The sequence below is a fragment of the Camellia sinensis genome, chromosome 8 (genome assembly GCF_055761805.1).
Source record: "Camellia sinensis isolate YWXY chromosome 8, ASM5576180v1, whole genome shotgun sequence".
NCBI classification, from domain to species: Eukaryota; Viridiplantae; Streptophyta; class Magnoliopsida; order Ericales; family Theaceae; genus Camellia; species Camellia sinensis.
In genome coordinates, this window is record NC_138968.1 from 14,869,353 (window position 1) to 14,880,791 (window position 11,439).

Genomic DNA, 11,439 nt, shown 5'->3' on the forward strand with positions numbered 1-11,439 from the left:
GGCTGACGTCAAAAACACGCGCGTCTCCACTCGTCTTCTTTCTCTCACCGGCGCGTGGGGCACATGGTATTCATGCGCATTTTCTAGTGGCGCGTGAGGGCACGTGTGGGGTCCTCTAGAACTGTGGTTTGCAGTTTAGGACTTCTCTCCTCTAGGGCTTCCTCCTGGTATGCTCGAAAGTGGATTTCAGTCACTTCGACATCTGGGCACGTTAGGAAAAAACTCGATTTTTCACCACCCGGGCTCTGATAACACTTGTTGGAGATCGGGGACACACTAGAAACACAAACAAGCAATAACACAAGAGTTTTAACGTGGTTCGGCAATCCAGCCTACATCCACGGGAGCGATAACACTATATATTAACAAGAGGAGGATTACACACTCAACTCACACTCTATCTCTTTGTAACTTTCTCTCTCTCACTCTGATAACATAGAGTATACACTGCTCTTTACATGTATTGCTCTCCTGTATGTGTGTACCTTGCTCTCTTTTCACCCCTTTAGTGAGTTGGGTGCTACCCTACCATGTGGATAGTGGGTTGGTGCCACCCTTACCATGTGGCTGCCACCCTCACAATGGGTTGATATCCAACATGATCGATTTCAGTAATCAGACAAAGAAGAGAAATGGAGGATGCCCTAAGAGTGAAGCTAGGGCTTCTAACCAGATATTCGAGAGATTTTGATTTCTTCGGCGTGTACGACGGACATGGAGGCTCATGTGTCGCACATGCTTGTCGTGACCAGTTACACTGGTTACTAGTGAAAGAGATTAAAGAAGAGGAAGAAGATGGAGTGGAAATGACATCGTTGGATTGGAAGAAGGTGATGGTGGGGTGTTTTGAGAAGATGAAGATAAGGAGGTGACTGATTGTAGGAGGGCAGTGGAGAGTAAGGCTGTGTGTTCGGTGGTGACAGTAGGTTCGAAGACGGTGGTGGGAAAGGAGGAGGTGGTGGTTACGACTTGCAGCGATTTGAAAGTTGTTCTGTCTCGAGGAGATATCACAATATCTCTGTTTGATGATCATAAGGTAATTTGAAGTAGTATAATTTTGATCCTAATAGAGATCATAATTTTATAATATATTATTAAAATTTAAAATTGTTTCTAGTTATACATCACTATCAATTTTAAAACTTGTAAAAATTTGTTAATGTGATTATGAATGAGAGATTTTTATTCTTTGAATGAGTCATGATCTTAATTCTGTAAGTTTTAAGAAAAATGAAGAACACTAATTGACGTAGTTGAGCACGTTGTGTGTATGCCCACGAACCCAATTGACAATTAGTTACATTGTATTTGATTCACTCAAATAATTTACATACACGAAAACACCTATATTTATAGGTGAAGAATACGATCATATCTTGTAATTATAGGGATTAAGCCAAATCAATGATCCAAATTCAAGCCACAAATCATGCATTTGATTTGTGTAAATTGAAGAATCAATTAATGTGTAAGAACAAATTGCATCAATAACTCTAAACCCATAAACTTATCAAGATATCAATATGTTGGTTTTGATGAATCAAACGTTCTATATATATATTTTATATAAAGATCTATTTTAATCTCCCACTTATTTCACAATTCTAGACTATTTTTGTTGATATGATCATTTTTTTGCACAGCCTGGTAGACCTGATGAGTTGGAGAGAATCGAAAGTGCTGGTGAAAGGGTTATAAACTGGAATGGGCATCGAGTCTTGGGAGTTCTTGCTACATCAAGATCTGCAGGTATGTAGAATGTTGTTGTGATTTACAGATTTAGTTTGCGATTTCGTTAATACATAGATCATACATGTTTCCCGACAAATTAACCAAAACTAGTTTTGTGATTTTGAGTGGTTGATTGCTTTGGATTAGGTAAATTGGATTGTCTTTTCTTGGTGTCCATTGAACAATTGTGTTTTCCATGTAATTAGCTCTCTGTGTTTGAGCTACTTTTTGTAGAACCTTCCTAGAAAGAACTGCTATTGAGCAGATTCTTTAAAAAATCATGATTGAGTTTTATAGCTATAAATTGGCCATATCAACTATGAACCAATCGTGTCAGTTGTGAATTGAATCATGAATTCCTATGAGCATACATATTGATTTGCATGTCATTTTTATTCTCATTAATATATCGGAGTATGTTGATATCGAAAGAAACATATGGGTATGCCAATATTTAGAAGTGGACTGCCATATATCATCTTTTTTTGCCCCACCATTTTATGTCACCAAATTACACGAGAAGATGTTACGTGTTTTCGTTAATTTCTTAATAATTATCTCCAAACAAGAGAGTTAATCATAAGTATTCATGTTAAGAGGTGATATAAAATGGTGACAAACAATGGGTGACATATTTTATTTCTCTATTTAGAACCATGCCAACATCCAAATCTCTATTTGTAGAAAAAGTATTCATGTTAAACATTTAGGTTGGGCATTGTATTCTATCTCTCATCTGTTTTTCATTTTGTGAAATCTTTTGTGCACTTAAATTGATTATGTTAAATATTAAGTTCATGCTAGGCAATGCCATAGACCATAGCAAATCACTAATCCATTTTACCATTGGTTCTAGCTACTTTTTGGTGCTCTGTAGAAATATAAACACTTAACAATATTTCTAAATTATGAACCATTGATGTAGGGAATCACTACGTCAAACCATTTGTAATACCGAAACCAAAAGTCAGAGTGAGCAGAAGAACCAGAACAAATGAATTTCTGATTTCGCCACTGATGGCTTATGGGACGCGATTTTAAACAACTTCAGGTTGTCAGGAGATGTCTGGATGGCAGAATGAAGAGGAGAAGACTTAACGGAAGTAGATTCAGCAAGGCATAAATGAAACCCATGTTGCTGAGGCAACTGCAACTCTAACTGAGCTAGCTATGGCTGAAGGGAGCAAAGATAATATCAGTGTGGTGGTGCTGGAATTGAATAATTCTGGAAAATGTAGAGTGTGATGAGAGTGATATGTATGTATCTCTATATTCATTCATTCATTTTGCAATCACCCTTTTGTCAGGCATTTCTCAGTTTTGAACACTAAAGTTTCTTTGATCTTGTTTGGATTGAAGAGTGGTGTTCAATTCTGTGCTTAAATTACATGTACATAAAATAATTATTAGTCAATTGGATGATACACATTTCGATTCGTTGGTTAGTCTCATGCTAATTCAAACCAACTCAAGAGTTGACTATGTATATGTGTTGTAGAATAAATTTCAATCACAAATAATAGTGAGAAATTACACACAAGAAACCAGACACATATTTATACGGTTTGACAAGATTATTTATTATGTTCACGGTTCATACTAGTTTTATTATACTAAAAAAAGTGAAGAGTACAATGTGTATGTAGATAGCAATATATATAATAGGATCTACATATGCAGATTATTACCATAATATATATATATATATATAAACTAGGCTTTTTAACTCATTTTTTTCATTCTTTTTGTGCATTTTTTTGAAAATATGTGAAAGGTAAAACATTGTTATTATTTAAAAATGCATTAAAGGCCTAAACAAAAAGATAAAAATAATAATAATTCATCAACTGGGCCTCATCAGGAGTAGTGATGGGCTAAATACTTGAATTCAAGTCCTACACTACATGTTAAAAAGTCCTTCGGTTGTTCAAATTAGTGTTTGGGCTTGGGTAGGGGGTGGACATGGCCGGGTTGGGTCTGATTTGGACCGGGCCTATATTATATAATAACATGGGCAAATTACTCACAAGTCTTTTTTGAAAAGTGTGTATTTTATTTAATCCCAAAACCTTTTAGATAGACCCAAAAGTCCTATGCCCATTATCTTATCCTCTTTCTCTACACCTTATTTTTTCTCTTTATCTCTCTTTCTGTGATATCGACGATGACCACCACCACAACCACGCCTTCCTTCTTTTCTTTCTCTTTCTAATCAACAATTATCGACGACTAACGACTACAATTGATTGGGGTTTACAGGCAACCACCGAGCACCAACTCCTTGCATCACCTTCACTGACAACAAAAGATATGAGTTTCCGACGAAGAAGATGAGTAGATCTATTCAGATCTACATTAGATTTGAGTAGATCTATGTTAGATCCAGTTAGATCTAAACCAAAAAATAGTTGCCAGAGTACAAGCATCTCTCTATATCTGTCTTTTTCCTTCGATCTCTTAGTTTTAATACTTTTCTATTCTATACACTTCTATTTTCCTGTTATAATGGAGAAATTTTTCAAGTTTTGAACAAGTTGTTTTCGAGTTTTAATTACAGGCGACGAAAACTGTAAAATTTTACAATTTTAGTTTTTTTGTGCTGAAATGAATAATTTTTTAGAACTGTAAAATTTTGTAGTTTCATAACATGTTTTTTAGTTTGATTAATAAGGATAAATACTAAATAAAATCAAACTTTGAAATTGTTACATTTTACAGTTTTAAAGCTTGTTTTCTAGTTTGATCAATATTGGAAATTATTTACTTAAACCCTACAAAAATTGAAAATAACATTTTTTCCCCCCATTGTTACTGTTTGTTGTTCTTAGATTTTTTTTTTCTTCTTTCAGTTTATCAATATTTAGCACATTTTGCTATATTTTTTCGCTTTAATTTATCAGTTTCTTCTTTTTCTTTTTTTGGGCAATATTCTTGACATTCCGGTAAGTCTCTAGCAATATTCTTGACGTCCAACGAACATTCTAGACATTTCGACGACTTTCGGGGATGGTCAGAACATTTCAGCAATACTCTAGGGAATTTTCGATGATATTTGTTGCAACATTTTTATTTTTTATTTTTTAAAAAATATGACTCTTTAGTAATAATTAAAAATATATATGTAAGGTCACATCGGGAATGGAGGGGGAGTTCCTGAGTTATAAAAGTAAAAACTTAGACTCTTATATAGCATCGAGGCATTTTCTCGGATGGTGAAATCCCTAGCAGAACTCCCCAGTTAAGCGTCCTTAGGCTGGAGTAGTTATGGGATGGGTGACCCCCCTGGAAAGAACAAATTCGTGCGGGCGTGGCCCAAAACGGACAATATCGATGACGTGTGAAGGGTTAGGGCGTTACAATGTATGACTAATTGGTGTAAGTGTTTTGTTTTGGGATTAGATGGATTTTAAACTTGGTATATGGGACTTATCAGTAAGTTCCCCTAATAACATTTCAGTCGGGATTAGGGCTATAGTTTATTTCTAAGTCCGTCTAAAAACAAATAATAAATCAAAATCTACCCATTTGACTATGATATTATTTAATATATATTTTTATATATATATATATATATATATATTAAAATAAAAAATATAATTAGTTTAGTGGCTTAAAGTTTGTTTAACCTATTCAAAATTAGTAGTTTAAATTTGCTAACCAGTTCTTTTACATGACTAGTGTAGACACCCCATTTTTGACCGCCCTTAAGACTTGGGCACCACTGATGTTTTGCTTGGCGGAGAAAGGTGTGCAGGGCAAATGTTCAGTTTCTTCAGCAAGGAGAGAGGCACATCCTTCAAAACACTTTGTTTAGGGGTTTGGAGTTGAAGAAGAGAGGAAAGGAGAGGAGAAAACTAGTTTGGGAGAAGTTCGGCATGAATCTGGGTAGAAGCGAGTCGAGCAGCCCTCGCTGAATTGGGCTTATCCATCTGTACACTTGGGGTTTAGTTATGAGGTCACCACCGTTGGAAAGAAGACTTCCGGGGCTTCATTTTTCACTCAAGAATCTCTTAAATCCGAGACCGGAGGGGGGAGATATGATTGGTTGAAGTTGGGCATCATCCCGTTTGGACCGAAACTGAGCAGCCTTCACTAAAACAAGCATAACTTTTTTGACAGTTATAATTTTGATTCAAGGCTGGTGCCATTGGAAAGCTTACTTCCGGGGCTTGAAATTTGACACAAGAATGACCTGAAAAAGAGTTCATATGAAGAAGTTATGCCCGTTTGAAGTTGGACCTGCAGAGCAGATTTTTCCTGCCGGCCAGCCAAACATTATGCCGACCGGCCAAATAGATGGCCGACCGGCCAGAACAGATGACCGACCGGCCAAATAGATTTCCGACCGGCAGGTTAAAGTAGCCGACCGACCATTTTTGCTAGCCGATGACCTTCCGGAGTATTCTACAGATTGAATGGATGCCAGCTGTGGCAGCTGGAATGCACAGACCCTGCTCCCCATGCACGTGTGTGGCTGTTTTGCACCCTTTGCACACCCTTTGACCCCTTTTCTTGCACCCTTTGCTCAAAGATTCTTGAGGAAGCCTTGACCCCTTGTCTTGGCTTCCCCAAGAAGCTTACCAGCTGTCCTAGCTTCTCCAATAAGCCTTGACCTCCCCTTAAACCCCTTTGACCCTTTGTAGCTTGTCTTAGAAGCTTGGTCTTGCCTATATAAGGGGCCTCTCCTCCTCCATTGTGTTGGTTGGATTTTTGGAACAAAAAACCAGAGATATATAGATATATCTGATATATACATACATATATCCCTTCATCTCTCACTATATCTCTCCCATTCAACCATCAAACACCCTTGTTCTTGGGCCATTTCTTCATCAACTCATAGCACAAGGCATCCTTACTCCATTGCAGCAACTTGAGGCTGTTCTTCAGAGCTTAGGAGCACCTAAACTTGGTCCAAGAGGTGCTGGTTTGCTGGTCTTCAAGGGTGAGTCATCCTCTTCCCTTTTCTAGTCTTTTCTTGCTTCATATCTAAGCCATAGTTGCTTGCATTTTTGGGCTCCGACCCAAACTGTAAATCATCATATTTTGAGGTCCTCTTCATGTTTGATTGAGGACCTCTTGCTGTTTGAGGACAGTAGCTAGCACTTCCTTCATTAGCCCTCTTTATGCCATAATTTTGCATAATATTTTTGGCCTACGTGTGATCTGTTTTGGAGCATGATGTAAACTATAAGTGATCTTATTTTGAGCCCCTCTTCAACATTTAAGAAGGGCTCATCACTGTTTGGGACCTCCATGTGCCACTTGTCATTATATCCCTCTTTGGTCCCCATTTTTGCATGATTTATTAGCCCATCATGTTTCTGTTTTTGGTCTTTTTACAGAACTAAAAACAGACATATTTTGACCCCCTTGTCATGTTTCATTAAGGGTCTTTGGCTGTTTGATGAATGTTTTGTATACTTGCTTCTTTGGCCACCTTTTGGCCCATTTCTTGCATAAGAGCTTAGCCATACCTATGTTTGTTTTTTGGGTTTTTACAGTTCTGTAAATGTGCATATTTGGGCCCCTCTTCAATGTTGTTGAAGGGCCCTAACCTATTTGGAGTCAGCAGCTGTGAGTTGCTTCATAATCTCATATTTAGGGCCATTTTTGCATACTAGTTTTGCCCTATTCATGTTTGCTGTTTGGCCATGCTTTGAAGTGGAAAAATGCTTATTTTGGGGCTGCCTTGCTACTGTCTATTCATCGCATGTCCATATTGTGCATGTTTGGTATAGCTATAGGCCATTTCGGGTGCCAAAATTCATGTTTCGGGACTATTCCATGCATCGGGTGTGCTTTTGCCTCATTTCGGGGCTGCTTTCCCCCACATTTCAGCGCTGGAATCCCATTAGCATGTTTGCATATCATTTTCCATGCCATTGCATTGCATATGCCATTGCCTCGGTTTGCGTGCCCGTGTGCACGCATTTCGAGGCACTTCATTTTCATCCATCGGCCTCTTATGTGAGTGCGGCTGAGGCTCTCTCATGTTAGTATAAGTCCATGTTGCATTCTATATGCCATTTTAGCCATTGCATTGCATATGCCATTGCCTCGGTTTGCGTGCCCGTGTGCACGCATTTCGAGCCACTTTATTTTCATCTTATGGCCTCCTATGTGAGTGTGGCTGAGGTCCACTTGTATTGGTGTAAGCCCATCTTGCATTGTGTATGCCATGTTTCAAAGTGTTGCGCATGTTATGTTGTTAGCATTGTGTATGCCATGTAGTTGCATAGCATGTTGCATCCTTAGCTTGCATGCCTAGGTTGCATTGCATCTTGCATGCATGCCTTATTCCTTGACTTGATGATAGGAATTGGGCCTTAGTTTGTTTGATTGATTTGCATTTCATTTGACATGAAAGTTGCATACTTGATCCCTTAGGCCATCATGCATGGAAATGCGTGATTGGTGGTCCGAGAATCGAGACACATGCCCCTTTGAGTCATTACCATGGTAAGGGACATGGTTGGTGCATATATGCCTTGAATTGTGCTGCCATGCTTTGCCTTGCCCTCTGTTGTTGTCAATTGCAGGTTCTGCAGGCATTCCTTGCCGACTGGCAATATATATTGCCGACCGGCAGTAAACGAGCAGCCGATGGATTCATCTCGTGCCGGTGACTACACCACACTGCCCGTGGCAATTCTATTCAGCCGGTCGCACTCCTCAATGTCCAAGGAAGCAGTCCTGAGGTTTTGGCAACCTCCAGAGGAGTGAAGGAAGGAAAACAGAGGCAGCCTATGCATGGCGGCGTATTTCCCGAGGCAGTTTACTACTTTTCCTAGATTAGTTAATTTGTTAATTAATTAATTAATTTGTAATATTAATTAGCTTGTGTAGTTAATTAATTTGTAATATTTATTCGGTCCCTCCGAGTGAGGGCAAATCTGTAATAAGTGTGTGTGAGTGGTGTGTATGTCTTCCAATCCCCACATCTTTCTTCCCTTTTATTTACCTGCTTATGCTGGTAGATTAGGGCATCTTTAAAATTAGCATACCTTATGCTATGCATGCGTGCATCCATACATTTGTATTACATACATTAGGCTCGGTACATCATGCTAATTGCATCTGTACTTCAATTCACAAATTGAATATGTGGTAGCTGATCGCATTTCACATGCCATGTTTAGGGTTAGCCGAGCCTGCCTAGATTGCATTTTTGCATGTGATGCATTAGCCATTTTTAACATGAACTAGGACATGCATGTTTGCTAACTGGTTTACTGTTTTGGCACGGAGTACGATGTAAGTATTTATGCTTTAGCATCCCGCATGCATGTGAGTGTTGCCATGACAGTATGCTTGCCATGCGACTAAATGCTTATGTGATAAATTGTTTGAATGCCTGTGGGTGAAGGTTAGATTGTTTGAGTTGGAAAAAATCATTAAAATCTGTGTTTTAGCCTACTTGCGAGTAGCAAATTCCAAAACGTTTTTCAAAACAAACGGATATGCAATGCTTGTTTCCAAATTAGGCAATCTAGTCTATACTTGTTTGCTGCGCGCATAACATAGTAAACGCTAGGCTAATAATTGGTTTAAGAACACATAACGTTTTCAAAATCGGATATCATGGTTAGTAGAGGCCGGTCTTCAGACCGGGCGAAAGGGGGTGCTCATAGTTGACCTTCCCTGATCGTACCCAAGCTCCCGAGCCGAGACAACTCCGGTGATGACGGACATGTGGCCTTCGGCACCGAGTCAGGGTTTCCTAAATTCCCCCATTTTAAAATATTTAGGTGGCGACTTTGTATCTGGCAAAGCAGTCCATGTTTGGCACTTCTTTTCAAAAAATCTGTTTCTCAAAACGATTTGCTGGATTTGAACTCTTTGGTTCAGATTAAGAACCGTGACACAAATCGAGTCCGAACTGTAGCGAGGTCCCCCGCGGGCACTGTTACAACTAGCAATACATAATATATGTTTATAAGAAATGAAAGCGAAACAATGTAAAACATATAAATAACATATATATATATATATATATATAAATGTATTGTACAATATTATTTGTGGGTGGGCTTGCCCAAACTAGGCTTGAAGTACTTTTTTCAAACCCGACTCACATAATAATCGGGCATAAAAAATTGGGCTTATTATTATCGACCGATCCCCTTTTTGCTACTTATTACCCATTAGGTCTTGACTTTTTATGCACACATAAGTCCTGACTCATTTGTTGTTTTTCTCTTTTTTTTTTTACCCTTGAGTGTTTTGTGTTGTCCTAAATAATATTTTGTTCTCTCTCTTCCTCCACCATTTGTGCCTATTCTCTCTTGCTATCATTTCTCTAAGCAATTTCATATCACTGCCACTACCATCGCCAGACCACCAACATCGCCATGGTCACCTTCAACACCGGTCGCTTCAACCACCGCTGTCCTCAGTCTCCTTCAACGGGTAGGTCGGGAGGACCCTTTGACGATCAAGTCAGTACACTGATCGGTTATAGCACATAAATATTTTAAAAGGAAATATTTATGAAGTAGAAGTTAATCTAGATTTTGTAGAATTGGATTTTCTCACCTCCCCTTTTATGCTTTGCTTGCTTACCCATTTATAACTATTCTAACTCAAATCTCATCTGTCAGATCTTGTTTTGATCGAAAGGTTCTATCCATACCTGGCCTTAGTCGGGCAACTTGCCAAGTTGCCTTTGTCTTTGATCATTGTATCTCTGTTGCATGGACAACTTGGATGATGTCAAACGTTAATGGCTAGCTTGTCGTGCATTACGTCCATAGGATCAATTTGATCGGACAACTCTTCCTCTTACGAGGTGCAACCTATGCCTTAGTCTTGTCTATTCTACACTTGTTATCATTGGATGATACTTAATCCGATGTCTCTCCTTTATTTTACAGATTTCCCTGCTAGAATGTTATCTTTTATATTTGCTTGTCCCCCTATGCACCTTGATTGGATGCCAAGTTGCTGCCAAGGGATAGGTTTCGACTTACTACTTTCTGTTTTGGGCTAGCGTGATTGGGTTTGGGCTTGGATTCATATTTTTTCCCTCCACACAAATTATTATCGAATTATTTACTAATACAATATTTTTAATTTTTATTCATCACCTAATCTTTTAAATAACTTTAGTGCATAGCACAGATAAATCAAGTAATTTCCGCATTTATATATGCAATCAAATTTTGTGTGGTACAAATAATTTTTTTCTAAATAAATATAAATACTTAATTTTTTAATTCCTCCTTGAACCCTAACAAATTCATGGCCAGCCTTACTACTAATGTGATTTTTTTCAATAATAACCAACTCTCAAATTCAAATCTAAAAAAAGAAAAAGAAACAACACTCAAACATTTAAAAGTTGAACCATTCGAATTATCAAAATAATACTCGTAAATTCAAAAAATCTTCAAAATAAAGTATTTATTATAGGATTATTCTCAAATATCTCACACCATAACCACATCAAACTTCAAATCTCAAAATATCACGCAAGAATAAACTATTGAGATAACAAAGGGTCTTGTTAACACGTAAAGTAATTATTATAGTGTGGTGTCAAAAAAAAATTAAAAATGAAATGAAATAAAATAATTTTTTTTTTAAAAAAAAACTAAAATTATCACGCAAGAGCCTAATAACTTTTACTATAAATAGTTATTCAATTTTTTCTCTATTTATCTTCTCTTTTATTTTTATTTTTTATTTTATGTACCGTATATTTTG

The 11,439-nt window shown here is 37.7% G+C and overlaps 1 pseudogene; it reads left to right on the forward strand.

Moving 5' to 3' along the window:
• Nucleotides 1–530: 530 nt before the first annotated feature.
• LOC114315532 (protein phosphatase 2C 51-like) lies at nt 531–2,976 on the forward strand (annotated as a pseudogene).
• Nucleotides 2,977–11,439: the final 8,463 nt, after the last annotated feature.